The sequence below is a fragment of the Ornithodoros turicata genome, chromosome 7 (assembly GCF_037126465.1).
Source record: "Ornithodoros turicata isolate Travis chromosome 7, ASM3712646v1, whole genome shotgun sequence".
Taxonomy (NCBI): domain Eukaryota; kingdom Metazoa; phylum Arthropoda; class Arachnida; order Ixodida; family Argasidae; genus Ornithodoros; species Ornithodoros turicata.
Window position 1 is genome coordinate 32,955,170 of NC_088207.1, and position 27,253 is coordinate 32,982,422.

General features: G+C 45.2%; 1 protein-coding gene and 1 long non-coding RNA gene across 15 annotated transcripts in view; one reads left to right on the forward strand and one right to left on the reverse strand.

The window, feature by feature from the left end:
- LOC135400883 (uncharacterized) overlaps window positions 1–21,057 on the forward strand; it is a 60,759-nt gene extending 39,702 nt beyond the window's left edge. The window contains exon 3 of the long non-coding RNA XR_010424667.1: window positions 20,467–21,057. This is a non-coding gene — a long non-coding RNA (uncharacterized LOC135400883). The remainder of the gene's footprint in view (window positions 1–20,466) is intronic.
- The window catches only part of LOC135400880 (kielin/chordin-like protein), a 167,967-nt gene that overhangs the window by 17,653 nt on the left and 123,061 nt on the right, over window positions 1–27,253 (reverse strand). For 2 of the 14 annotated variants that reach the window (XM_064632860.1, XM_064632863.1), the window contains one exon: window positions 2,073–2,302. The exons of 11 other annotated variants lie outside the window; for them this stretch is intronic. The gene's annotated coding sequence lies outside the window, so the exon portion shown is untranslated. Of the gene's footprint in view, window positions 1–2,072; window positions 2,303–18,950; window positions 19,087–27,253 lie in introns of all 14 variants that reach the window. One more of the 14 variants, XM_064632857.1, reaches the window with a different exon arrangement.

Sequence of the window (27,253 nt, forward strand, 5' to 3'; positions counted from 1 at the left end):
CATATAGTCCCGTAGATTGCAATATATTACTCCACATTTTAGTCTCCCGACCCCGGAATTTACACCGGGCCGGGCAATGGTCATTTAATGGTCGTGTCGATGCGCATAGTCCGGAAAAGGACTAAAATTACTCCCTCTTCTCCTTAGAGTGCAGCTTATGCTGTCATAACTTTTAGTGTCTTACACGTTACATATGGGTGCGAAAGCGCTATACGAATTGCCACAATGTTTAATCCTGTTTCATTTAATAAACTTTCATATCCCCCCCCCCCCACATCAAATACTGACCGATTATATTCAATAACCTCCATGATGGGCAAGCCTGAATTTATCCACCAGCTGGCCTGCATTTACGCCATTCTGTTAATATTCAATAACGTCGCCCTTCATTCGACTCCTACCGGCATGCGGCTCAGGCGGTCCTTACGTCTTGAGAACCCTCGAAGAGCAGAATCAGATGAATGTGCGGAGTTAGCGCCGCTCCTTCACTCTCGTTAAATGGTATTGCTTGCAGCGCGCAAGCATAATTGAATGCTCTCGCTTCTTTCATACTCCGTAAGTGCAACGAAACGGAGTTGGAGGAGTCGTACGGGGACAGGGTCACTGTTAGAGTATAGCTTTATAGCTCACTCTTCTGGGTGGAGGGTTCGTACAGGCAGTACAATTCATCATGGAAGGCGTTCCTTTTTTTTCTCTCTCTCTTTCATTATTATTATTATTTTTTTTTTTTTTTACACGCACGGCTTGTGAGATGGGCGAATGCAGCGGTTCCATCTATTTAAACACTTGCTTTGCTATCATATTTGGAAAGCCCGGTTGAAGGCGTAATGGGCAGTGAGTAAATAAATGAACCAAATAAATAAATAGCCACGTTCAGCCTAAGAACGGACCCTCGAGTTCTACAAACAATTTACCCCATTTTGTGTCTTCATAAGCCATTTTATATTGCTACCTAGCGTATGTGAGAATGCGTAAGCCATTCGAGTAACACATGCTATAGCCTGATATAGCACATAAACGATTGCTACTGATCACGTTTCATTCTATAGAATGGTTTGCGTGAAATAAATATAGGGACACAAAAGCCAGTGCCAACGGCGTCGTTCTTATCGGTTGAGCACGATTATAGTGATTTCATAACCACGGTGGGAGAATGATTATGCGGCTCAACAGTTAGGCCGTTATTTTACTGGAACGATGAATGTGCGATGAATGTGCATAGCTTGCAATATAGTGATTTGCAATATAGTGATTTGCAATATAGTGATTTCATATAGTTTGCATTTTTCATACATTTGCATACATTTCATTGCATACATTGCATACATACATTGCATACATTTCATACATTTGCATTTTCATATAGTTTGCATTCATATAGTTTGATTTCATATAGATTTCATATAGTGATTTCATATAGCTTGCAATATAGTGAATTGCAATATAGTGATTTCATAACCACGGTCGGAGAATGATTATGCGGCTCAACAGTTAGGCCGTTATTTCACTGGAACGATGAATGTGCGATGAATGTGCATAGCTTGCAATATAGTGATTTGCAATATAGTGATTTCATATAGTTTGCATTTTTCATACATTTGCATACATTTCATTGCATACATTGCATACATACATTTCATACATTTCATACATTTGCATTTTCATTTTCATATAGTTTGCATTCATATAGTTTGATTTCATATAGATTTCATATAGTGATTTCATATAGCTTGCAATATAGTGAATTGCAATATAGTGATTTCATAACCACGGTCGGAGAATGATTATGCGGCTCAACAGTTAGGCCGTTATTTCACTGGAACGATGAATGTGCATAGCTTGCAATATAGCTTGCAACGGGTAATTTATTCGTTCATTTTTATTTACATCGCGCACATCATTCTGTCGAACTGACTTATTCGTCGATACGTGTCGAGCGTTTCCGAGAACATACGCTAATACCGTAACAAATAATGCAAAATCATTGCATCGCAAACAGCCAAAGGTAATCGAACACGAAATGCTCTTCACGCATCTTCCCACTTCCATGCTGATACCAAAGCTGCACTTACCGGAACCGCTGACGTTAACCGTATTCCTCGGGGCCAGTTTCGACCTAGCCAGCAAGCTTCGGGTATCGATGTATATGCTAATCTACCTCGCGAAGTGGGTGGGTGTTCTCCGCACTGAAACCCAAACACCGAAGAGAACACGCCTGGCACCGGAGTCCCCTTTTATGATGACTCCTTCTCTCACGCGAAACCTGTTCCGGGTGACCGCATCTTGGACAGAAAAAAAGTTTCTGCAAGGAGAAATAAAATACTGCTCCACCAAAAGCACAGTGCGACACGCGTCTCCCAAAACAGTACACGGTGAGCTGAATGACAAAAGGGGAGCTAACAACCGTTTTATGGCTATCGTTTTGGAGGAGGGCTGAAATGGCAATGACGGCTATACGGTGGGTCAGTCCAGTCGGACATCCGACCTGGATGACCAGCGGAAAGACCGTGCTTGTGGGACCCAGTAATAGTTCTTTGCTTGCGTCATCGAGTCAAATTAAAGAATCAGGTTACAAGGTTGGGCGGCGTCTCTTCTGTATACCCGCTCTTTTTGTGGGTCGCCAAATTCTCATCGCGCACTGCTTCTACGCCGCGAATGTTGATGGCCGGCGCCAGAGTTGTTTTGTCACGTGTCTCCGATAGTCCCGATTTAAATAGTAGAAAAGACAAAAAACAAAAACAAAAAACTCATTGTTAATGAACAAAAAAGAGGTAAGGCGTTCCACGTAGTGGGTGTGTGAGAGCTCTGTTGCTGATTATTGAACACTCCATTACTGGCACAACAACAACAACAACAATAAATGATTTCCTTTTTCCAAAACTGGCACAAAATGAATGGGACCATTACGAATTTTGAGGACTAACCTCGCTCATCACCATCCAAATAAAGTTGGTGTTTCGATGACTAATGGCAAGAGTCTTTCTGGAGTGCTGAGCAGTAACTTTCAGATACTAAAATAAATTAAATATAAAACTAAACTAACTAAAGACTAACTAATGATAAAATTAAACCGAAGAGTAATTGCAATTTAGAGGACTAGAAGCAGTAATTACTCCCCAATTTGTTGCGTATTGTATTTATTTATTTTCCTGGAGTGCACGGGTACGCCGCGGGTCCGTCGGAGCATGTGTTTGGCCTTGTTCCTTCATCAGGGTCCAGTCAATCTTCTGAGAATTAGGGGTGACAATCGGAGACGCAGTGAACAGTAATTCCATATTAACCGTTACTCTCTCTCTCTCTCTTTTTCTTTTTTTCTGCTGTTTGTGACTGACCGGCAGAAAAGGAACTGTATTCCGGAACCGATAATGTAACCGGTTACCCACAGTTTCTCTATGTACTGCGTCGTGGGTGATGCCGAGTCTGTGCTAGTCACCCCTGAACATATTGGTGCTGACTGCTGGAGTGGGGGCCTCATCATCTTCCGGGAAACTTCCTACGGGTGTCCAGAGATGCGAGGCCACAAAAAGAACGAAAAAAAAAAAAACTAGAAGAAGAAATTGTTTCTTTTCGTTTGCTTTCCTCGGGATGGATAAAAATTTTCTAGAATTTCCAATCCCGAGAATATAAAATATTAATTTTCTCAAAATATAATGTGCAACAGACGCCAAAATATAAACAAAATATATGGTTTTTGAGCCGGACACAATAAAGTCTACCCCGCTGTTTATTTGTACTGTGAATGCTCGTATATACTTGTATAAATCTCTAAATGTCTATATATGTCTATATATATGTCTATACATAAATCTCTAAAATGTCACTGGATCATGAAGTTGAGATAAAGGATCAGTTCAAGAAAGGTCAAGTACAAATTTCGCGTCCACAATGATACATTTATTTTTAAAAAAAATCACGACTTCTTTTTGCTTCGTAATCTTAGTTATACGCCTCGTGCATCTCGATCGTTGCGCCGCTTTCAGCGCCTAGCGGCCCCGGGCAGAACTTGTTGCGGGACTCGCTCTCGCGTTTTGGCTTTGACGCCGCGCTATAGCCGTGAGTTTTGAAAGTGATTTAGTCGCCCTTTTCTTTATATTTCTTATCTATTTTTATTATTTAGTTTTTTGTTATTTTGGCAAGACCTTGTTGAATCGCACGTAACCGACGTAGGCAGTATACGTATAATAGCCTACTCAAATACGTATACGAGCCTCTATTTAGATAATTACATTTTAGAGAAGATATTTCAGTTTATCTTGCTACCTCTCAGCGAGAAGGCTAATTTAAACGAATTACGTTTTATAGACAGAACAACGTTTTAAGAACGCCGTTCTAATTACCTAAGGTTTTAGTCTTGGTGGCATGCGCCTTGACCGAACCGAACCAGCAGTCCGTTTAGTTAACTATTTACTTAACCAATCTCTTCTAACCATTTAGATTACGCAAAATTAAATAGGGGCTATTAAAAATACACGACTAATAACATTCATTTAATTTCATTCGCATATCGCACTACGCGTTGTTTTATATTTTAGCGCTTGTTAGGACAACCTTGTACAGTGTAAGGTGCACAGCATAGCATTATTGATAATATGTGCGTGAATGGGGGCACATAAGTGCAGTTTTTTGCTTTGGACACTTGAAGCCTTGTTGCTGCCAGTTATCAGAAGCGTTCTATAGTGGACCGCGAGGGAGAAACAGCCACTCCTGGCTAGAGATGCGAAGCCCCGAAAAAAAAAGGGAATTTTTTTGGGGAAAAAAAGTTTTTTGCTATTTTTCCTCGTCTCCGGAAAATAGTCCAAAATATCCGGACGACAAAATTCAAAAAGGTAAATTTTCGTGCCTTTTATGCGATCCAACCCGCCAACAGTGCCTTAGGTGCCTCTAATCCGCCAACAACCACCAACATAGTGCTCCGTCTGGTCGCTCCAAGCGATCGCCATCGCATTCACATACTGTCGGAGTTCTGGGCGGAGTGGACAGGTGGTTCTAAGTACCTATCGCTGAGTAGACAGCAGTCTCACGCTCTGCATTTATGCCTAGCTGATGAACACTACTAAAGCTTCTAGCTCATTCTATGCTGTGGTTTGGCCGTCAATGCTTCGACTCAACAGTAACATGTGTTTCCTTTTTTTTTTCTTCAATTTTTCGGAAAAAAAACCCGAAAATAACGTTTTTTTTTTTTTTTCGAGCGATTCAAAATTTCCGGAAATTTTGCATCTCTACGCCTGGCGCCTTATCCAGGCGGTTGCCTTGCGAGTAGGCCGTGGGAGCTGGTAAGGTTCGACAATAAAGTCGAGCGAACGTTCACTTTAGGATTTAGAATATCATTTTCCTGTGTCACTTTATTTTACTTCGTATTGCCAACTGCAGGATGGGACAAGCGTAAGCTTGCCTACATCACGCTTCAAAAATAAAAACTTAGGAAGATAAGAAAAAAATCTGAGTATTTTGATGACGCCTTTGAAGTGAATCACATTTATAAAACAAAATAAATACGTTTTCTGTGTGTGTAAACGTGAATGGTTCACATATATAAATTCTACATGTGTGCGTTCATTGCCTGAAATGCAGGGTTTTTAATTTTATTCGTTACAGAACTTTTATTTAAAAACTAGCAGAGCAAAGTAGATGCCGTTTTTTCAGTTGAATTCTACGGCCATGCTGACGTCCCCTCGAAGAAAGTATGCAACTACAAGATAGTTACCCAAAAGAACCACCATAAAAGAACCACTCATAAAATCTACTTCACGCAATCTGATGCAAAGTACCTGCTCGTCTCCTTACGTAATCACCTCTCTAAAACCATGTGGACAGGCGACGTCATGAATCACTCGTTCCTCGCGCGAATCGACCCCAACTGCACCTGCTGCCTCCCATCGAAGATGCCAAGGCCGTTAGAGTCCGTCATCCATCGCCTGCGACTCAAGGTCCCATTCTCAGCAGCATTCCTTCGTAAGATAGGTGTCGTTGGATCGCCGAACTGTTCAACTTGCGGAACTGTGGAGAACACGAAGCACGTGCTGGTCACCTGCCGACGCTTCGACTCTAGTCGGCGAACACTGAAGAACGCCCTTGCTGAACTTGACAACCGACCTTTTAGTGTTGAGAAGGTACTGGGGAGCTGGCCGAAGCAGCACCAACAACCTGCGCTGTGTGCCTTCGCGAACTACCTCAAGGACATACGTGCTGAAATAATCTTTTAAATCATTCAGTGCTTTCACACATCAAGTGTCATGGAACAGCTGGTCGCAGCACTGCGACCTACGTTTCCAGATTTTTTATTAAGTCTATTCTATTCTATAATTACCTAAAATTCAGTAAATAACTACTTAATTACGGGATTTCGGGCAAAAGCGGGAGATCACAATGAGACCATCCTAGTTGAAAGCAATTCCAAGTTTAAAAAGTTCCGAAACACGCACCTGGGTTAAGATACCCATCCCCGAATTTTGATATGCAAATGAACGGAAACTGAAAAAGCGCCTGAGAATCGCATCACCTTCGCCGACGGAGGCTTATCTGGGCGGGAAAGCGGTTTATCTGGCACGCAGGTCGGCACCTACTCCAATCATCTCCATCGCTCCAAATCACGTGGCCCTCTGACGTGCATGAGGCCTGTACCTCCTGCGTTCCAGGTCGCGGCGGTTTCGGTTGATTTGCATATCAAAATTCGGGGGTGGATATCTTCACGCACGTGCGTGTATCGGGACTTTTTAAACGTGGAATGGCTTTCAACTATGATGGTTTCTCATTCTGATCACCCGCTTTCGCAGGAAATCCCTTAATTAAAGAGTTAATTAATGGATTTTAGGTAATTAGTCATCTTGTAGTTGCATGCTTTCTTCGAGAGGGTGTCAGCCTGGCGTAGAACTCAACTGCAAAAACGGCATCTATTTTGCTCTGCTAGTTCTTCAATAAAAATTCCGTAACGAATAAAAATAAGTGCCCTGTATAACGACGCAAGTTTCTGTGCGGTGCAGCCAACGCGTAGGGAGCAGACGCGGATATGTGGCATTTCCCTCGTATACGCCATGTTCCGTTCCACTATGCTGTCTCGTCACTCACGTGTCCACTTTTATAAAGGTTGAAGCCCTTTACAGTGCTGTTTTCCGCAAATGAACTCCTCTTTAAATTTAACGCGCCGAGTGTCAACGTTCGCTACGGTCAGCATGGCAGTGACGCATACATCGACTGCTAGACCCGGAAGAAATACGCGCCTCGCCCGCTAGGGGCATCCCCTAGAGGCGCTGCAAATGGCGATATTTCGTACCTGTGTGCTGAACAAATCAAATCTATATCTGTAGATTATATTGGCACCATGCAATGGCGTGTTGCCACGGTATGCCAGAATGAATGCCAACGCTCCTACGGGATGAAGCGTGAATATACCACGCTGGGGCTTTCACAGCGAGCAAGGAAACATGTGCTTTATGAAACAGGTGCTGTAGATACTTTCTAAGACTCGCGTGGCTCACAAGATCTTCAGAAATTGATTGCTCACTTGTTTCAAACCACGAGTTCTGGAGTATAGCTACCCGCAGCAATGCGAAATCCTGACCCATTTACTTCTTTCTATTTCTCTCTTTCTCTCCCTCCGACAACAAATATAGCCGAGTCGACCCAACAAGATGTATAGATTCATGGGACAGATTCGAAGCAGCAATAGAAATTTCAATAATTGCCACGTACACAATGCAATTAGTTGCCCGGTCATCCGAAACATCAGCCACAGTAATGTGTGTTCTCTGCTTCGTAATGTGAACAACTCATGCAGGAACAGAGATGTGCGAAAGAGCTGAAATGGAGGTTCGGTAGTTCCGTTATTATATCACAGTATACGATCATTTGCCTGCTTCGTGCCTATAACATGTCATGGCGGAAGGAAGAGCTGTCAAACAGCTGAGCTTTGGTAGTTCAAGCTTCGGTTGCGTCCCTATGGCCTGTCATCGTTTCGTCTGACCAGTCATCATGGTAAAGCTTTGAAACGTATGGTACAGTATGGCCAAGCACCATTAGCCACAGTAGTGTAGCTTCCCTATGCTTCGTGATCACAACATGTCATGGAGGAAAGGAGAGGTGCTAAAGTGCAGCAAAGACGCTTGGTAGTGCTGCTATTAAAGGGTGGAAGGCATCCCTGTAATAATGGCATCGTTTCGTCCGTCAAGGTACATTGGAAAAGTTTTGAAATAAATGGTACAACATACAGCTTGCTTGCCCTAGAAACATTGGCCGCAGCAGTATCGCTTGCCGCTCCATAACTGCAACACATCATGGTGGCACGGAGAGGCGTCAAGGAGCTGGAAAGAGCCTTGATAGATCCATTATTCTGAATTGCATCCCACTGATCTGTCATAACTTCGCCTGTCAAGTTCCCTTGGTGAAGAACGAATGGTGCAGCACAGACTTAAAACATTAGCCACAGTAGTATCGCTTGTCTGCTTCATGTACGTCGTAGAGAAACGGAGAGGTGTCAAGAAGCTGAAAATTAGAATTGGTAGACCCATCCTTCAAGCCTCCAAAGCATCCCTATGACGCGTCACCGTTTCGCACGACAAGCTGCCTTGGAGAGGTTTTGGAACGGATGGTACAGCACAGATAAGAAATATTAGCCACAGAGGTATCGCCTGCCTGCTTCGTGGCTACAACACATCATAGAAAAACGGAGAGGTTCCAAAACGATGAAAAGGAGCGTTGGTAGTTCCGTCCTTGAAACCTCCAAAGCATCCCTGTGACGTGTCACCGTTCCGCCTGACAAGATGCCTTGGAGAGGTTTTGGAACGTATGGTACAGCACAGACAGAAAACATTAGTCACACAGGCATCGCTTGCCTGCCTACAACACATCATGAAAGAACTTAGAGATGCCAAAGAGCCGAGAGGAGCATCATTTGGTTCCCCATCGCAGAAGCCTCGAAAGCATCCCTGTGATGCGTCATTGTTTTGCCTGACAAGCTGCCCTGGAGAGGTTTTGGAACGGATTGTACAGCAGGGACTAGAAACATTAGCCACATAGGTATTGCTTGCTTGCTTTGCTCCCCATTCATTACCATTAACTTATTTGTTAACAACAACAACAACTTTATTTTTGACCTTCGAGAGTGAGGAGTTTCATCGCCACAGGCGATACTCCACCCCATTGAGGTGGGAATGTGGGGAATAAAATAACGAGCCCCTTCACAATTACGATCGAAGTCCGATGGCGTCCAGAAATGTCAGAAGAGCTTTGAGCGCAGAGCGTTGCTGGGCTGGATTGGGCCAGGGACCAAGCAATTTCGATAGGGAGAAGGGGCGAGAGTCCAGCTGACGAAGACACTCGGAGAGTGTGATTCGGGAGGATTGGTAGTGAGGGCAATGAAGAAGAATATCCAGATCCTCAAGAGCATCCAGATCCTCAAGAGCACCACAGGGGCAGCAGGTGGTAGAGTCAACTTGCCTCAAGCGGTAACGCCACTGAGCTGTAAAGGCCACATCGAGGCGCATTCCGTGGATTAATGCAGCATCTTGACGAGAGGTGTTTCGTGGCATGCGGAAAGCGAGCGTTGGATCAACTCTGCTCAACATAGAGGGGGGAAGAATATCGGTTGTCCGTTGGCGGGAAGCCAGGGGTGTCACTAGGCGTCGCAGAATTGAACGGCGGTCTCCTCTCAGCAGAACAATACTGGTCCGTTTCCGATACAAGAGTGCTGCTTCTGCGGCCTGCTCGTTCCCCACGACACCACAATAGGCTGGAACCCACTGGAGAACTAGCCTGTGGCCTGCTGCGTAGATAGTGTGGTAAGCCATTAACACATCTGTGACTAGGGGTGCGGATGGGCCTCGTATGCCGGAATTTTCAATTGCTTGAAGTGCAGATTTGGTGTCTGTAAAGACTGCCCATTTCCGGGGTGTAAAATCAGCGATGTGTTGTAGAAAGAAAAGGTACACAATGCAATATTAACTTATTTGTTGTTGTTGTTGCTTGCTTTGCGTCTACAACACATCATGGAGGAACTGAGAGGTGCCAAAGAGCTGAACGGAGCATTGGTAGTTCCCCATCATTGATGCCTCGAAAACGTCCCTGTGATGCGTCGGTCTTTTGCCTGACAAGCTGCCATGGAGAGGTTTGGGAACAGATGGTACAGCAGAGACTAGAAACCTTAGCCACAGAAGTATCGCTTGCTTGCTTTGCGTCTACAACAAGTCGTGGAGGAACTGTCAGGTGCCAAAGAGTTGAAAGGAGCATTGGTAGTTCCCCATCATTGATGCCTCGAAAGCGTCCCCGTGATGCGTCGGTCTTTTGCCTGACAAGCTGCCATGGAGAGGTTTGGGAACAGATGGTACAGCAGAGACTAGAACCATTAGCCACAGAGGTATGGCTTGCTTGCTTGCTTTGCGTCTACAACACAACATGGAGGAACTGAGGGGTGCGAAAGGGATGAAAGGGGCATTGGTAGAGCCCCATCATTGAAGCCTCGAAAGTGTCCCCGTGATGCGCCATCGTTTTGCCTGACAAGATGCTCTGGAGAGGTTTTGGAACGGATGGTACAGCAGAGACTAGAAGCAGTAGCCACAGAGGTATCGCTTGCTTGCTTAACGTCTACAACACGACATGTAGGAACTGAGAGGTGCGAAAGAGATGAAAGGAGCATTGGTAGTTCCCCATCATTGAAGCCTCGAAAGTGTCCTTGTGATGCGTCAGTCTTTTGCCTGACAAGCTGCCCTGGGGGCTTAATCGCTTCATCGTCATTACGGTCGTTACAAGCTAACGAGTGGCAGGAAATTCAAAAAGGCGGGCGGGAAATTTAAAAAGGTGGGCACGTGATAAAACACGTGCACGGCTCTCTTCGCGCGATACGTGAAGGCCGTGGTACACGTCACGCGCAATGTGTCACGTGCCCACCTTTTTGAATTTCCCGCCACTGGTACAGCAGGAACTAGAAACATTAGCCACAGAAGTATCGCTTGCTTGCTTTGCGTCTACAACACGTCATGGAGGAACTGGCAGGTGCCAAAGAGTTGAAAGGAGCATTGGTAGTTCCCCATCATTGATGCCTCGAAAGCGTCCCCGTGATGCGTCGGTCTTTTGCCTGACAAGCTGCCATGGAGAGGTTTGGGAACGGATGGTACAGCAGAGACTAGAACCATTAGCCACAGAGGTATAGCTTGCTTGCTTTGCGTCTACAACACGACATGGAGGAACTGAGAGGTGCTAAAAAGATGAAAGGAGCATTGGGGGTTGCCATATCATTGAAGCCTCGAAAGCGACCCCGTGATGCGTCATCGTTTTGTCTGATAAGCTGCCCTGGAGATGTTTTGGAACGGATGGTGCAGCAGAGACTAGAACCATTAGCCACAGAGGTATCGCTTGCTTGCTTTGCGTCTACAACACGACATGGAGGAAACTGAGAGGTGCGAAAGAGATGAAAGGAGCATTGGTAGTTCCCCATCATTGATGCCTCGAAAGCGTCCCCGTGAGGCGTCGGTCTTTTGCCTGACAAGCTGCCATGGAGAGGTCTTGTAACGGATGGTGCAGCAGAGACTAGAAGCAGTAGCCACAGAGGTATCGCTTACTTGCTTCGCGTCGTCTACAACACGTCATGGAGGAACTGAGAGGTGCGAAAGAGATGAAAGGAGCATTGGTAGTTCCCCATCATGGAAGCCTCGAAAGCCACTCATGCCCCCCTGCTGCCCATGTGCCGCTTGCGTCTTTTTGCTTTTCTGTTTCTGTTTCTTTTTTTGTCTCTTTTTTCTTTCTTCTTTGTTTTTTTTTCTACGAGGAATAGTAAGTCGACTTCTGTCTGACTGACCTTTCCTTTCTGCTTGCCTTTTTTTTTCGTAATAAACATACCCCCCCGCCCCCCTCGAAAGCGTCCCCGTGATGCGTCAGTCTTTTGCCTGACAAGCTGCCATCGAGGGGTTTTGTAACGGATGGTGCAGCAGAGCCTAGAACCATTAGCCACAGAGGTATCGCTTGCTTGTTTGACGTCCACAACACGACATGGAGGAACTGAGCGGTGCGAAAGAGATGAAAGGAGCATTGGTAGTTCCCCATCATTGATGCCTCGAAAGCGTCCCCGTGAGGCGTCGGTCTTTTGCCTGACAAGCTGCCATGGAGAGGTCTTGTAACGGATGGTGCAGCAGAGACTAGAAGCAGTAGCCACAGAGGTATCGCTTACTTGCTTCGCGTCGTCTACAACACGTCATGGAGGAACTGAGAGGTGCGAAAGAGATGAAAGGAGCATTGGTAGTTCCCCATCATGGAAGCCTCGAAAGCCACTCATGCCCCCCTGCTGCCCATGTGCCGCTTGCGTCTTTTTGCTTTTCTGTTTCTGTTTCTTTTTTTGTCTCTTTTTTCTTTCTTCTTTGTTTTTTTTTCTACGAGGAATAGCAAGTCGACTTCTGTCTGACTGACCTTTCCTTTCTGCTTGCCTTTTTTTTCCGTAATAAACATACCCCCCCGCCCCCCTCGAAAGCGTCCCCGTGATGCGTCAGTCTTTTGCCTGACAAGCTGCCATCGAGGGGTTTTGTAACGGATGGTGCAGCAGAGCCTAGAACCATTAGCCACAGAGGTATCGCTTCCTTGTTTGACGTCCACAACACGACATGGAGGAACTGAGAGGTGCGAAAGAGATGAAAGGAGCATTGGTAGTTCCCCATCATTGAAGCCTCGAAAGCGTCCCCGTGATGCGTCATCGCTTTGCCTGACAAGCTGCTTTGGAGAGGTATAGCTCTGGAGAGGTATAGGTATACTAGAAACATTAGCCAAAGAGATATAGCTTGCCTGCTTCGTATCTATAACACGTCATAGAGGAATGGAGAGGTACTAAAGTGCTGGATAGAGGCTTGGTAGTTTCATTATTAAAGCCTGGAAAGCATCCTTGTGACATGAAATCGTTTACCTGTCCAGTTGTGTTGGAAAGTTTTGGAGGGAATTGCACAGCATGAACTATAGAAACAGTAGCCACAGTGGTAGCGCTTGCCACCTTCGTGATTACAACATGTCGTATAGTGCGGAAAGGTGCCAAAGAGATGAAAAGGAACATTGGGAGTTCCGTTCCGTCTGTGACATACTTCGTTGTTATGGGGAGCGGGAGCAGTATCAGCATCCGCTCCCTCATTTCCCATGATGCCAATGTGTTAATAAACCCACTGAAAGGTGATGCCATTTTCAACATGACATCGAATGAAACGGCATCATGTCATCACAGTGACGAATGATTCGAGCAGCTCATGGTTTGGAGATCGCAGCCTGAGTCCAAAAACGCTTTCAAGTGCAGCCTTCGAGTCGGATCGGAGAGAAAAATTCATCTCTGCAGTTGGCAACAGCCCACGTATTCTAGTACCTTGACAATACCGTGAATCTCTGCTGCTGTCTACGAAGTACCACGGCAACCTGACCGTAGTGGTCACACCATCATCTGTGGCATGAGCTGACAACAGACCAACCGGGGAATTAAACTTTCCGTGGTGCACATACAACATCAAGATGCTGCAGCGTTCGCGCCACTGAGAAAGGTGCGCATCGGTGGCCACGCACTTTGTCACCTGGCTGGGTTTCCTGTTGCCAAGGCCAATAGTCAAGTTTCTCGTTGGCATCCACACTCTGGTCTGGGGAACACAAACACACGCACATAAAGCGACGATGATGAGATGGGGCTGATGCCGGCCAGCAGGCTGTACACTTCCCCAGTGCCAATGGTAGAGAACGAAAGATGATGATGGAGATTGCAGTTCAGGTGATGAAAGCACGGTGGAGAGGCCGGTTGATGACAGAAACTCCCAAAAGTGACAGTGGGGAACACTACAGCTAGCAAACCAGCTGCCTCTATGCCTACAAATGTATCGTGGAAGTGAAGCGCAAATTCCTTCTGCACTGCCCTCTCCACTTCATGTCCCTGTACCATACGACTTCAGGAATTGCATGTTACTGCATCTCGTACGGCAGTACCACATTGTACTGTGGGAAGGCTGCAGCCAGTCAGTTTTGTCTGTGGCGATCCAACCACGCGAACTGCGTAAATAGTGCTAGGGCATCACGGACAGGTGTTTCATGAAAGAACTGATGTTCTGAGGCTGGAATAACATAGAAAGGACAAATACATACAAAGCCTCAAATTGCCTAATAAATTAACGTTAATTTAGCGTATATGTGACGTATGTTAATGACGTGTTTAATTAAGATCGTTAATTTCTTAGGCTATTTGAGGCTTTGTATGTATTTGTCCTTTCTCTGTTGTTCCAGCCTCAGAACATCAGTTCTCTCATGTTTAACAGTTGCCGCTTGCGTCGTTCCCGTGAAAGGGGGATGAGTGAGAGAGAATGGTTGACTTGTCCCTTCAGATGACGCACCCTTGGAAGTTGCTGGGGAGGTGTGTTAGCTTAGCTCAATTGGTAGAGCCATGGACCGACAATCCAGAAGATGTGGGTTCGAGTCCTACAGCTGGCTAACCTTTTCAGTGACTTCCATGTTTCAGGTCTTTCATGTAAGCGGGGAATCCAAATATACCATTTTACGTTCCAGACCGTTTACTGCGGTGCTTTGTAAGACCCTCTGCGACAGCCTTCGCTTCAATGGAAACTTTACTCTGTAATTCGAACAGAGGATCAGGTACACAGGGAGAACGACTGTCCTCCAGCTGTGGTGAATATTGAGCTCGTCTTTATAAACTGTGGCCAACGCAAAATGGAAAGGCGAATACTTCGGACTAAGTTGACTAGCATGCATCAGTAAGGAATCCCTTAACACGGCTGCAACATAAACCCCGTCTAACGCCGTCAGGGATTTCGGTTATTGATGTAGCTCTGGACGACTATATACGGGATGGCTCCAGACACCTTAATTGCACGTCATGGTTTCTATTATCTTTTTTTTTTTTTTTTTCAACTCCACGCCACATGAGGACAGTTCAACCGCTCTGTGCACCACTTTATTCATTCGCGTATCACTCATCCAGTTCCTCGCATGTACTGTGGTAGGGTATCTAAACTCCTATGATGAGACAACCCACTGATGCCATCATCATGACGTATTTGTTGATGCTGCTGTTGCTACATCTAAGTTGCCTCGCCAATTCATAAGTGAACTTGCAGTCGGCTCCCTGCACACAAGCCAGAGGTTTCATGTTTTCCTCTCTTTCATGTCTTCGTGATTGAGGTTTTTCTGGCGCATGAGCGACTACGGCTATTATGCGCCTCTTTCATGTCGTCACTTTTCCTGTGGCATCTAACGACAGAGATCGACGCATCTAACGACAGAGATATGCGCTGCATCCATCTTTCTAATTTTCTTAACATTGAATGACAAAAATGTATAGCAACGCTCTCCGAGGCGCATATTTTGATGGTAACGAGTATGCACGAGTTCGCAGAAGGTAACAAGTTCGCGTTCGTTGTGGCAACGGGTTCGCAAACCGAAACTCCGAAATACGGATATCGAAAGCGAAACAAGTAAAAAGGTTGAACGAATCCCACTTGTTTCTCCCGTCAAAAGATGACGCCAGTTGTTGTTGCCCGCTCCCTTTTGCTCCTTCCAGTGAGTGCTTCTGTTAACAACTTCAACAGGAGATGGCGACGCTGTTGCTGTATGCTGCTGCTTAAAATAATTTGAATTAAGCGTAGGAGTTAGCAAGTTGTTCGTGAACAAGCACGAACAACTTGGCAAACAAGATTTGGCAGATTTTCTCCGATTTTGTGTTTCTTTATCCAACAACAAACCTTAGCGAGTTTTTCGATGGCTGACACGCAGTCGTTAATCTCCTCACTATGGTTCAATGACGTTACATATGCACCTCTTTCTTCCGGTATTTAACCACCGGTAGCAAATACGGGTTGCAGGGAAAAAATGGTCCAGGAGACTCCTGTGCGCCCAAAATTGCAGGGACGTGGTCGAGGATAGCCGGTGAATTACAGCACAAGCGACCGATTGTTGCCATGCCATTTGTTCAAAGTAGAAGTCAGTTTTTTTTCTTCTTTTTTTCTTTCTTTTTGATGTGCTAATAGACAACAAAATCCGCACGCAATTCTATGAGGAACATAAAAGCGATATCATTCGCTGCACCGGACCTGGATGTTAGTATTTTTCTATTGTTGGTCAGACACGGATTTTACAATTGTCCCCAGCATCTTTTCTGTGCAGATGTTTATGGAGAAATATAAAAGCTGTACGCCCCCACTTTCATTCATCGTTTCATTGCCCTTCTGACGACTCTGCTTCTGCTGAAGATACGGTTCATCGATATCGAAAATATGAGAGGACAAGTGTAAAACCTGTGTTTCACCAACAATAGAAAAATGCTAGCATCCAGGTCGGCTTCGGGATCACACCCGACGGACCCCACGTACACAGAACGTGAAGTCAGGGCTAGTGGACTCACTCAAGCGGTTATATGCGTTTCATTCTATTGATACGAATACACAAGGTGACGGGCCATTTCGCTTACAGCTCTGTAATACTTCCTGTTATAAAGGAACGCGTGTACCATTTGTCCAACGTATCTGCCAGAAATACGCGAAGGTAGCAGGACTTGGAGAATCGCCTCATAACCTTGTCGTGTTGTCTGCACTCCACTGAATAATAAAAAAAGAGAGAGAGTGGAACAGAAGGAATGGACGGCAATCCGCTCGATACAACTGATGCATCGAATGATATCGCTTTGATGAATGGCGTGCAGCTTTTATTGTCCATTATGTTAATGAAAAAAGCGTATGCCTCCTAACTTCAACAAATCAGGAGGGCGAATGATAACACTTGCTTGTTTATTATGTGGTCGGCCGTTTCATCGACCGTCCACGACCAAGCTCCCGTATTTTGGGGCGTACGGAACCATGCGGGACCATTATTTCCGCCCACGCAACCAAGGACCATTTTTCCTGGGAACATTTTTTTTCGCCTGAATCAAAGGCCTAAGTTTTTGTTTCAAAAACGTGGTGCTGTGTCATAAGGATCATTGCTGAAAAATGCTTCCAGTTTATTTATAAATTATGTTGTATGGAGCACGATTTTGTGCTACGAGATTAGATAAATGAAGGATTAGTGTACAGTGGCTAATTAGTAGCTTTTCTAGCTTATAGCTAGGTGCACTCTTAAAGATGAACTTCACCGCATAGCACGCTGGCCAGGCGCATGGCTAGGCAGCCAACCATGATCTCGAATGATATCGCTATCTGCCCTGATTTGTTGCAAACGGGAGGCGTGCGCCTTTTTTGTGACACTTATGCTGTTCATAATTGTCACAGAAAAGGCGTACGCCTCCCGTTTTCAACAAATCAGGGCAGGTAACGATATCATTCGAGATAATGGTTGGCTAGGAGCGTGCTATGCGGCGAAGTTCATTTTTAAGAGTGTGGAACGACCTGGGATGGCCAGGCATCAAACCATCGGCAAAACGTCCCGTAGAAGATTCAGCAAAGAGCGGTCTCTGATCGAAATATCCGCGGCTCCCGATCTGGAACATTTCCTTTGATCTTCCATTTAGTCACTCAATTTGCCTCTTGGAGATGTACGACCTTTCTATATGCCGCACTAGCTGTTCGATGGCCCTGTGGGGCATCGACTACATTAGAGTCACGCATAATTCAATGTGACTTCCGTATATTTCGGTGAAAAATGCGTCATATATATACATGGTAAGTGGTGTCGCGAAGAGACGTTTGTGGGTGGTCCACCGCTATTTTTCCCGGAAGCGGGCCCCCAGGAAACGCTGCGCCCGTTTTACCCTCGCGCAGCAAGAATAAAATTTGTTTGGTTGCGTGCGTGACTGAAGGCGTCAATCTTTGATCTAAAATATGTTCCAAGCTTTGTCTATTTTATCTGGCTAATCAAACTAACTAAATAGCTAGCTTTGAAATACCCCGCGCGGGGAAAGCTGGGGAAAACTAGATTTTGGACGGCCAGCATTAGGGAAATTGTACAGTAGACAGCAGACACGGATTGCATAAATCCCTGGAGGCAGCGCGAAACCGCGCAGTGCACAGTGGGAGCTACGTTCTCCTAAGCATTGCTCTTCGCGCGTAATTTTCGGCAAGCCCTGCATGTTATTTTGTATGCGGACGTGCACGGAGAAGGGTGTAAAGTTTGTTCTCATGTTGTTTGCGTTGAAGGGAATTACTCTTGTGCTCAAATTTTCCGCAACTGCATTAGAAGAAAAGACACTCGAACACGATAAGCTCGCGTATAAGATAGGTTTTTTGTGCCACCTCCGCACCCCTGCCACACACACACATACATAGATGTCCCTACACCCCCGAAAAAAAATTCTGGCTACGCCTCTCGCGCTACGAGCACCATGGAGATAGGATGCCTGAATACTAGCTCCCTCTGTATAGGGTGAAGACAACTGCCACAGAGGGAGTTACTATTCAGGCAACGCTTTCCGCTCACCAGCAAAAAGACACTTTTGCATCTGCTGTGCACATTATCCATTCGCGGCTGTATTCATCGGGTTTTTCTTTTTCTTTTTCTTTTTTTTTTCAACTGGCACTAAAGTGCAATTTGTCGTTGTAGGATGTCCTTCCCCTGACACCAACACAAAAGTAAACGAGATTTATCGGTTGCGTCGTCCGTGATTTATGATCGATAGAAAAAGAAAACGTATTTGACGTTTTCCTTCTTCCTTTCCTTCTCAAGAAGGCCGACAATGCGGAGCGAGCTGTCATTGGTCTCCGCAAACGATTTGTCCAATCGTCGCGAGAGATCGTTTGAGGAGACCAATCGGAGGCCTATTCCCATTGTCGCGCTTCTCGAGAAGGGGAGGGAGACGGTAAAGCGTAAATAGGGATTTCCTTTGCCTGACAAAATCACGAACGACACAACATATGAATCTCGTTCCTTTTATGTTGGTGTCAGGTAACGGCATCTTCCATTATGCGAGGACAACGTTTTGCACTTTAGTGCTCCCTTTAAAAAAGGCTTCCGATGGATACAGCTATGAATGAATAATGTGCGTACCAGAAGTAAAAGTGTCGTCAGTTTACTGGTGCTCGGAAGGCGTAAACTCTGTAGTAGTAAAACTCTTGTGTAAACTCTTGCGTAGTGTAAACTCTTGAAAGATCTGTCTCCTCTGTAGTTTTCTTAGCACCCAGCCAACAGCGAACCTACAGAGAAAGATGACTGAAATAGGAAAAGGCAAATATTGAGTAGGCTACACACTGTCAAAACGGAACTTTACAGTTTACACTTTACAAGTTTTTACACTTTAGTGCCCCTTTAACTTCGGTAAGGGCGTATAGGCTGCACGTTATATTCCAGTAAATACGGTACTGTGCTCAAATTGCCGAGGCCTCCATCCGCATTCGTCACCGGAGCACCATATTCAGGTTGGAGCGGCAAACATCAAAAAGCACCCCGCGGTGCCTCAAAAGACGTATATACGACGCCCCTCTTACGCTACAGACCTCCCCGGCACTCTCTTTATTTTTATAAGCTCCGTTCGTCTAATCCGCACGGCTTTCTTTATGCGATGTAATTCTCTTTCGATTCCTTTCCAATCCCGTCTTAGGATTGCGTCGTGCAGTGATTTATGCTGATCCGCGAGCGTTCCTGCCCGATCACGCGCTAAAGATAATCTGCGCTGAGATGCTATAACGGAGGAAACAGCGTGCAAATTGAATTATTTCCAACTACCGAAACGGTCCCGAATACTAATACGACAGTTCTCATGTTGGGCGGCTTCAAATCTCACCTACAAATTTGGGGCTTACTTTGCACTTATTTTACTTCGGCGACCACTTGATCTAGTCTTATTCTTGGATTAGAATATTAGATATGCAAAATGAAGTGTCTCAAATATTCAAGCCAACTTTAAGTTTTTACGCACATTAAGCTGGTGGATGCACTGTGACTGTGACTTCACTGTAACGTATGTGACACGCGACTGCTATATTCTTTTCACTTCTATTCATTCATTATCATTATATTTACTTCACTGCATATTCAATTGGACCGGAGTATAGCCGGCTCTCTTCATGAGCGCCACATTCTTCATTTTATTTTTCAATTCTATTTCAATTCAATTTATTTCCCATTCAGTACAAATGGGCGGAGTCGCGGAAAAAAAGTTGCAAAGGCAGCTTTCCTTACACCAAACCAAACCAAGTCGGCTGGAACATCCCCAACATAGGACGTCCTATAAACGGGCATCGGGGGAAATATTTCGATCAACTTCCCGCGAAACACTTATTTAAAGCGATTGAAAATAAGGCGAGTTGAATCCGAGCCAACTTGAGGCTTGTGTTGTGTTTGTCCCTTTGTATGTTCCCTCCAGCCTCTGAACAATTACTTTCCATCTTGTTAATTTAAAGAGACTGTTGCATTCGGGGGACCATTTGTGAAGTTTAGGCATTGTTTGCAGTGCTGGGGAATAAATATCGGGGACGGGGGACTAAAGTGGGGAGCAATTGAAATCTGGGGGACTAGAAGCTGTACTTACTCCTTTCTTTTTTCTTAGAGCGTACCCTCTCTCATTCCCGGTCTATACGTGTTTTTTTTCAGCGATCTGCCTGGCGGCATGCTGTTCGGTAGACGCGGATCATGCGTCGGCCTTCGGAAGGGACTGGGCGGACGCATGTCTGACTGTGTCGTGCAAACGGACACAGCTGCACACGCCTTTTGGGCCAGTTTGAACAGCAAGTGCTGGATGAACAATCGACGGTGCACACGGCGGCTGCAAACAATGATGGAGTGGGAATGACAGTAATCCTGTGATTTGCTCTCCTTCTGTGGCGCAGTTGTATAGGAAGCGTACTGCAACCACTTCAACGCTTCCATGACAATAATGGGCCGCGCGCTCTGATGAGCACGTGACTTCCTGCTATCGTGACAAGTATTGTCCATGGCCGCACATGTATACCGAAGGCTGACTCACTTTACCGGTGTAAATCGACTTCGAATTATTATTAAGCGTTGCGTCCGGAATAGGCGCGAAGATGAATAATGAAAGAAAGCAATGATGATGACAAGGACACAAGAAAAAAACTGAGCTTTGAGTCTGTCGGACACGGCATCAGAGTGCACGCGGTCCAGTGGTTTGTACTGAGACATGCAATTTTTCCAATATTTTCACGTGTAGCTCTTCAGCATGATCACGCGCAGTTGAGTAAGTTTCACTTTTATTGGAAATATACATAACGTTATACGTAAATATCTGTGTTTCTAATAATATACATATAGGGAAGAAGACAATCACTGGCTAGGTTCGTATGAACTATGAAGGAATAGTTCCTGTTCACGCGTCTGCTTCCATACAACTCGTGTTTCGTCCTGTTATCTGTGACAAGTTGGGACTAAGGCCCGGTTTCACCAGTGCCAAATAATATTTGAACCTAGATCAACGGTCCCTTAACTTGAGTTTAACGCTTAACTCTCCTTCACTAAATGGAGTTATTGTCACTGAAGCATTCATCACGTCACCAACTAACGTTTGTAAAAAATAAATGAGTGTTACCTTCAAGTTTTACCAACCCTTGATCTCGGTTCAAAGTTAACCAGCGTTGGAGAAACCGGGCCTACTTAAGTGTCGCAATTCCTTCAGTGTAATTATGAAGGCCTCTTATCGTCATGGAAGGAATCCTCAATCGTCTCTTCGTGGAATGAAAAATGGCGTTACCTTGATACCAACACAAAGTGAACAGGATTCATCGGTTGAGTCGTTCGTGATCTATGAGTGTTGGGTTCCGCGTTTTCAGTTTTAACCGAAAAACACCGGAAAAAGTACGTCGATAAATTTTTCACCATTCGGTTTTGTCCTATAAACGCCGAATACAAATGAATGTCCGAGGAAAGATTAGGGGGATTAATCGCTGCAATAAGCTTAACCACGGTCTCTCAATACTCTCTCTGGTCAGGAAACTCAGGCGAAAAACTCCTTAGGGCGCACCGGGGCCGCGCGATGGCGCTCTCGTAGATTGGGGGGCACTCCCCGGCAGTGTTCACATTGCCTAGGCTCGCCCGCTTTTGTGAAGGTGCCTGGCAGTATTTGAGCGTGTGCTTGGCCATGTATACGGTGTATCATGGTGCATTACAACCCGCCTCGTGTCTGTTGAACAGAGGACATTGCAGAATCGTGGACACTGTCCGTTTTTAAAATTTATTTAACTATGCACGCCAACAGCCATGGCCTAGCGGTATGCGGTATGCATATGCATAGCGGTACATAATATGTACATGCAAACACAATAAAATCTCTAAGGTTTTTGTCTCTTTTTTTTTCGTCTTGGCGCACTATGGTCGTACTTACCGCTGCGCCAATAACACACGAATCATCATCATCATAGTCTACAGTTCTTTTTTTGTTTTGTTTTTACATAACATATACGTATGTCAGACACAACGTCACCGTCTCCGCAAATTACACAAAAAAGATGTTATGCTGACATTGTAAACGAGAGATAGGAGAAAGAGAGGTAGGAGAGCATTGTACAGGTCAACGTAAAATAAGTCCCGAAGATCGGTTACGTCCCAAACACAATCAGTTAACCGATAAAGTTGTGTAAGGTGAGACGTGATGAGCAGCCGCGTACCAGTTGCTGTACACGATGCAAATGCTAAATTTTAATTAATTAATTCTTCGCTATTTTTTATCTCTTTTATTTCGGCCCTTTTATAATCCCGAAAGAAAGACCCTGGGGCTTAATCTGCAGCAACTCAAGATCGAACGTGCGACACACGTTTCTCCTAGCCAGTGATGCAGAAGTACCAAGGACCCAAGTACTACTTCAATTATATTTCTCAGTACTTTTACTTTACTTTAAGTACATTTCAAATTCCAGTGCTTTCCCATCAAGTACTCAAGTACACAAGGTTGGACTCCACACAAAAAATCATAAAAAGAAGTATAAAAAATTCACCCTACTAAAAGCGCTAAAATGACAGTAAGAAAACAAAAACTGCTAGCGCAATATGTGTGTCTTCCTCTTTTTACCCCAATTTTACCCTTTTGCGAGATGCGGCACCAACAGTCCCAGTCTGACATTCTACCAAAAAAACCTATTTGATGAATAAAATTAATTGTTGAGAGACGTGAAATGCTTAAAAAGCACAAATACTTCTACACAAAGACACACATACATTATGAAATTGCAACCGCCAGCACGTTGACTTGGTCAATTGTCACTTCAGTTCTCTCAATGCATGGTTGTAGTGCTTTTTTATATATTATATTGTTTCCTTCACTGGCAATTTATAATCATTCTATATCACAATGTGTGATTGGATTACATGGTGAAATGAAGTAACAGTCTGAAAAATATATACTTTTCATTTTTACATTTTGCGTTTGCTTAATTTGTCACATACGGACTACGTTGCTCCAGATTACAGCAGTCGTGTAAAAATGAAGAATTGTGTCCATCCTTTTTTATTGTCGTTTTTATGTTGCATTTCAAAAAGCAACAAGGAATTTCCAAGACTGTATGATCTCTGTTGGCTTGTGCTCTCCCCCGTGAGATTTCCTAGGCTGCTATACTCGAAGATTACTACCGGAACACCACACTATAGGCGGGTGATCTTGGACCAGTCAGGGTATTTTGGATAATCGCAGCACAGCTGACTGATTGCCTTTGTACATTTAACAGCAAATTATGCACGTGGCGCCGAAATGCAGAACGCACGCTCTCGTGTTCGGGGAGTCGAACTTGAAGCTTTCGGTCTCCACACGTGGGATAGCTCGTTTCCACCGTTCTCTTTCAACGGGGTCCGATGGAAAACAAAAAATGGATTTCCCTGTATCGCAACCAGTTACACAGTATGTTTTAGGCATGCTGGTACGCAATTACGAAGAGGCAAAGGAGCTGTCGATTCTGTGGGATTCACATTCCAGTTGCCGACTGAACACGTGTAGTCCTATGGATCTGTCATCTGCTAACGGAGGACGGCGCCCCCGATGCCCCCCGATCAACACTAGCGCCCCCGCGCGACACCTCCGGACCTTAAACAAGTCGCTCCATTGTATTCCGCCGGAGTTTCCGTGAAAGCTCTGTTTTCACGATTTAGCTATACCACCACTTCGCATTGTAGCAATAAAGTGTTCCTTTTGTGATATCTCACAGGGGCTAATTTTGTATTGGTTTTTGGCCTGAAGGCTGCGCTGAGACGCACAGTTTAGAAATTACGTTGCGGTTTATATTCGCCGATAACTGCAGGGTAAACCACATACACGCAAAAAAAAAAAAAACGTCACCGAAACACGAAAATAAATAAACACCGAAAACAATACGCCGAATTCTCCCCGAAATAAAAAAACCGAAAGCGCGGAATCCTGTCGATATATGAGCGAAAGAACGATCTCCACACAAACAAGCACACGAGCAAGCTTTTTCTGCGGATCCAGTTTACGCGTTGATCAACAAGCTACACGCACCACAAAAACCAGGTCCTGATCTCACGTAAGCACCGTTTCCCACCGATCTGTACCGTGCATTCCCAGCGATCCCGTATGGCACACACACGGCCACCACGCGCATGCCGGATGCATGAATCAGCCAGTCCGTCGTCGGTATAAGGGAGAACCGAAGATCTGCTCTAACAAAGCGGCCCGCTTGTGAAAACAAGGGGATGTACCATTTGACAACAGATAATAAAAGAGTGCTGCTCGACCCAACGCCCGCAATTTCAAACAGTACGCAATCAAAAAGCAAACGCTGCGGGGCCGCAACACCTGGTCCTGCGCGGAAGGGGCATAGTGTTGGGTATCCTATCATCTTCCTTCTCAGTTCAACCACGGAGGAAAAACGCAGAGACAAAAGACGGGTTCATCCCCTCGCGTAAAGCTTAGCACCTAGGTGGTGCATCCTGTCTGTAATTAGTTAGCAGCACCAGGTGGAGGGCCGTGCGTGAGAATGGTGATTTATCGTAGGTGCTGCATTACCTGGGTGAGGATCAGCCGCTTATTCAAGCGCGTCGTGACGTTTATGCCGGTGAGGCGAAGAGATGCTGTCGTAACTTCCGTTGAGGCTCAGGGAACCTAAGGGTGGGTGGACTGGGAAGGATCTGTTACTTCCGCTACACTTCCGATCACGGTATGGGGGCAAAAGCGTGCTGGGAAAAAGTAACACCGGGCCTTTGTTCGCGTTTGAGTTTGGTTCCAGGTATATGCTCCGCAAGGAAGGAGTAAGAACGATATTTGTCGTTCTGCGTGATTTTGTGAGCGCTAGCTCTGTTTGTGTGAATGGTGAGAATGTGGCACTTCGGGATATTCGTGAGTAGAGCCTATTCGTGAGTAGAGCCGGGCTATTAGTGAATGATGTAGCCGACAGAAAAATTCCTTTAGTTTTATAGCAGGTACAACACTAAGTGACACTATATATTCAAGAAAAATCCCGCCAAATGTGGTCAGGATTGAGGTAGGAATGCTGCTTGAAAACACTCCTAGATAAAGTACTGCGCTTAGGTTTGTGCAAAATCTAAAGTGCCCGCAAAGTATGTAAGCCTCCCCTGCGCAAAACAAAAGAAAGAAGATAATTGGAATGGTAAGATGGTCGAGAGGAGAGATGCGTATCTCGCATCTTGTGGGTATGCTGGCCACGGGTACGTACTAAAGGTGAAGATAACAAATGTCCGAGAGATATTGAGCACAATATTAACAACAACCAACAATCTATGAATCAATAGAGATGACCACAAAGTACGATATTAAAGTATATACCAACAAAGAATATTTAGATTAGATTACAGTGAGAAAAGAAAAATATGCAGAAGGTGGCTCCTACAAAACACATGAGCCCGGCACTACAAAACACTTAAAAATATAAATTAGTACGTCTAATAAGTTAGAGGCGCTGCAATGTCCACAAGGAATGTGATTAAAGCAGCTGTCGCACGATGTCTAAGATCCCACGGCCATTCTCAGAGGACCCTCATTAAGTCTAGAGGCGGCTCTAAGGTCATTACGTTGGATACTGTATCCGGAGCAGTCAATTAATATGTGTTCAGTGTTCTCCACTTCGGCACACGTGAGACACTTCTGCGAGTTTACCTTTCCCATCTTGAACGATAGGGCACGGATGAAGTCGAAGGCGGTGCACCAATGATTCAATGGCACGCGGCGTGCCGGTTCGGAGGACAAAAGCGTAAATTCGGGTCGACTCTGGCTAACAGGCTGGACTCCGCGTCAACCAACCATGTACGTCTGCAGGCGTCGCGACGTATATGTTACGAAGCATTCTCTTGGCGTCAGATGCCGTGAAGTATACAGGGGTCTTGCTCGTCTTCCGGTGTGCCCTTAGAGCCAAAGCATACGAAGCTTCATTTCCGGGAATGCCTACGTGAGCCGCGATCCATTGCATAAAGATGTCATGCCCTCTTGGGGCAGCAGCGTGATATTCGCATACGACATCGTGGGCAATAGGTGCTAGACTGCGGCCGGGGAGGAAGGCCTTCCTAGGAAGGAATTCCTAGAGATTGAACACGATATTAACAACAATCAACGATTAATGAATCAATAGTGATGACGACATAGTACAATATCAAACAAAGAATATTGAAAATGCGGAGTCTTAAGTACGATACTGAAGGTATGTGCTGTGGTTAGCAGCGAGGGCTACGTACTATATGCAAAGAGGATCCAGTAATTTAACAATGACCAGAGGCGGCTCCAGGATTTTTCTGACAAGGGAGGGGGGGGGGGGGGGGGAGTCCTGCCTTGGACAGAATGTATTGCACAACCAAGGTCAATTTACCACCACCCACTACAAGGATCTACCAAAGGTTAAAAACTGGGCTGTTTGGTGCCTCATTTTAAAATGAACAAAAATTCCAGTGCAGGTTAACACTTATTAACAGTGCTGTGTTTGTGTCGTCCTTCCTAGGTGTTACCCTGCACTGGATTTTTTATCCATTTTAAAATGAAACTCGACAGAAATTGACTGGGAGCAGGACCGTCCGGACAGACATGACACCCCCCGTAGATCCGCACCTGACAACGACATTCTTTCCGGGAGATCATGAGAAGAATTGTTCATGACAACGCACTGGTGCAGATGTCGGGAAGAGCACAGTATGCCATCCGACCAAGTTTCAGCAACTAAACCATCCGTCCTCCACCACTGAATTGACAGCCTCGCCTAAATGAATGCCGAAGGCCCTGCCTATTTCCTGCCAAAGTGTTGAAGAAATTCTTTCGTATGAACAACTTTCTTCCGAAACGACGAACATGTGAAGAAGACGGTGAGGCCGTGATTTGAAGATCAACGAAAAGAGCCGTTTTCAAAGGGGATAAAACCAATGCGGGACAAGTGCATGGATTGTGTTTCATGAACCGTATTGCAGGGACTATGCCACAAGA